Below are 3,296 nucleotides of genomic sequence, written 5' to 3' on the forward strand. Positions count from 1 at the left end.
TTACCGGTAGTTATTAGAATAATCGGCCATGCAACACTGCCCTTAATCAATGTGGTATTTCTATCACCTTTAACCCCATCTCATTTTCGTTTTCCTTTCCCTCTCACCTCAATAACCACTAATGAAATTTCTTCTCCACACATTTGCTTTTCTTGTCTTTTTACGGAGCTCTGGTATCGGAGTGGTTAAGCACTCGACTGCTAATTGAAAGGTTGGCGGTTTGAACTCACCAGTCACTCCACAGGAGAAAGATGTAACGGTCTGCTTCCGTAAATATTACAGCTTTAGAGCCCTATAGGGCGGTTCTATTCTGTCCTATAGGATTGCCCATGAGTCAGAATCGACTGGATGGCGGTGGATTTGGGTTTGCATTTTTACATCAGTCAAGTCGTACAGTATTTGTCCTTCTGCGATTGACTTATTTCACTCAGCAGAATGTCTCCCAGCTCCATCTGTATTGTAGCATGTGTACTGATAGTTCATTTCTTCTACATTTTCTTTATCCGTTCAAATGTAGATGGGCATTTATGTTGCTTCTACTTTTTGGCTATTGTGAACAGTGCTGCAATGAACATGGATGTACAAGTCTCTGAGCCTCTGCTTGCAAGTCTTTTGGTTATGTAAGTAGGAGTGGAGTTGCTTGGTCACATGGAAGTTCTATTTTTAGTTTTTGAGGAACCACTACAGTTTTTGCTGGAGGGCTTTACCATTTTGCATTCCGACTAGCAATAGGTGTTTCCAATTTCCCTACATCCTAACTTGTTTTTTTTTCCTGATTTTTTAAATTTGGCTATCCTAGTGGAAGTGAAATGGTATGTCTATGGTATTGATTTGCCCCTCTGTAATTGCTACTAAAGAGCATCCTCCTATTGAGTTTCTTAGAGCTATTTTTTACAGAAACTTTTACCCATGGAAGCAGCAGTCAAGAAATCAAATGATGAATTGGGCAAAACTATTGCAAAAGACCAGTTTAAACTGTTAGAAGCAGAAATATCACTTTGAGAAATAAGGTGCACCTGACCCAACGAATAGTATTTTCACTCACCTCATATGCATAGAAAAGCTGGAAATGAATAAGGAAGACTCAAGAACTGATGCCTTTGAATTGCGGTGTTGGTAAAGAATATTGAATATACTGTGGACTGCCAGAAAAACGAAGGAATGTGTCTTGGAAGAAGTACAACCAGAATGCTACTTAGAAGCGAGGATGGCGAGAATTCGTCTGACGTACTTTGACTATTATCAGGAGGGAGAAGTCCCTGGAGAAGCGCATCATGCTTGTTAAAGTAGAAGAAAGAGAGGAAGACCTTAAATGAGGTGGATTGACACAGTGGCTGCAATGATGGGATCAAGAATAGCAATGGTTGTGAAGATGGTGCAGGACCGGACAGTGTTTGGTTCTGTCCTACCTATGGTGACTATGAGTTGGAACCTACCTGATTGTACCTAAGATCAGCTGTGATTTTATATGCTTATTTTTTTCCTACTCGTGTGTGCTCTGTTAGACAAATAAATTGCAAATATGCAATGCTCAATGCTTCCTTGGTTTGAATGCTACCTGGCCATATCACCTGCTTTCCTTGATAAATTCATGAATATTTTCATTGCTATTTTGTTTTACTTTTTCCCATATATCCAATGAATGAGATGAATCACTAGTTTCTGTGTTCCTGTTGGAGTCCTGCTGCTTCTCCTGCTCACCGGAAGCGGAAGTGTGCCTCCTTGGTCGGCGTCCGTCCGGCTCCTCCGGTGTGTGGCCGCAACTGCTTCCTGGAGGCCCGTGTGTGTCGGTGCGTGGACAGGTGAGGTGGTGGGAGCCGCTCAGACCTGTGCCGTTTAGGGAGCTGGGAGACATGGAGGGTCCCGGGCCTCCCGGGCGCCGGGGTCGCTCCCTGTGTGTGTCGGTGCGTGGACAGGTGAAGTGGTGGGAGCCGCGCAGACCTGTGCTGCTAAGGAAACGCGGAGACATGCAGGGTCCCGGGCCTCCTGGGGGTTCGGGTCGCTCCCGGCGTCTGAATGGCGCGTCCCCACGTGTTGTGGAGACACAGGTGCGCGGTTACCTTGAGCTGCTCCTCAGCCCTCAGTCACTGCTGGCCCCTGCGTATATTTACCGTTTACTGAGCTGTTTCTGGAGGGCTGGGCACGGGGTCGAGGACTTCGTCTAAGGGACCTTCTCTGAGCCTCCAAACACCACTGCCAGGGAGCGACGATTTGTAACGTTTTACAGAAGTCTAATAATCTCGGAGAAATTTAATACCTCGCGCGTAGACAAATACCTGCTAAGTAGCAGTGTCTGAACTCAAATGCAAATCTGTTGTTACTTCAAGGGGCATAGTGATCACAGTCTCCCTGCCTGAAACGGCTCCTCTTTCTTTTCTGTGCTTCATCAGGCAGGACTTTTGTTGATTATTAGTGGTCCTGGGGAAATGAAGATTGTGGCGAGGACTATAACCTCCTCCTTTAATGGGTATATGTATTTAGGACTGATGAACAATCAACAAACATGACTTGGAAATAGTACGTAGGTTTAGGAGCATGTTTATCCCAGTTTCAGGAGGAAAACATTTAATACAGGTAGCTTTCGAGGAATTTCTTGGGCGTTAAGGCAGAAATTTTCATCACGATTGTGTGAGAAACCATACAGCCGGTCGTAGTTGGTCCGATATAAAATGTGATGTTGCTGAACGGTCTTAATGCAGGCGACGAACGATTTATTGAGATCACACACCCTGGGTGTGTAGTCTGTGCTAGATTGGGTACTGAGAATTGAACTGTAACCTAACCACTCGGGTTCTGGTCCTGTCTTATTAGCTGATTGAAATAAGATGGACACTGATTGCAAGGGTAACAGAAAGTGGCAAGTTTACTGTCTGCATATACGAGGAGCACCTGGGGTCTAGTGACCTTATGCCATGTGTTGGCTGACTAGGGGAGCTGGGGAGCTTTTGGTTTCCAGTGGCCTCAGGGGTTGGGTTTGGTACCTGGAGTCTTCTGCCTTTAGCCCTCCCCTGCCTATATTGGGGTGGGGAGAGGGTCAGGTGAAGCATGTGATCTCAATCTGTGCATGCTTCAAGGCATGACTAGGGCTAGTCAATGGACCCAGCCAGTACCTGCTGCGACTTCCTGCTCAAAACAAGCTTGTGGTTAGCAAGACAAAGGGGGGATGGGGGAGGGGTGTTGACTGGGGTTTTCAGTATGGCTGACAGCCTGTTTCAGAACCACAGTTTCTGCTACCAAAGAAGCACAGTCCTTAAAAGGTCGACGGCTTCTTGGAGCACAAACCCTGCATATTCCTA

Source organism: Loxodonta africana, chromosome Y (assembly GCF_030014295.1).
Source record: "Loxodonta africana isolate mLoxAfr1 chromosome Y, mLoxAfr1.hap2, whole genome shotgun sequence".
NCBI classification, from domain to species: domain Eukaryota; kingdom Metazoa; phylum Chordata; class Mammalia; order Proboscidea; family Elephantidae; genus Loxodonta; species Loxodonta africana.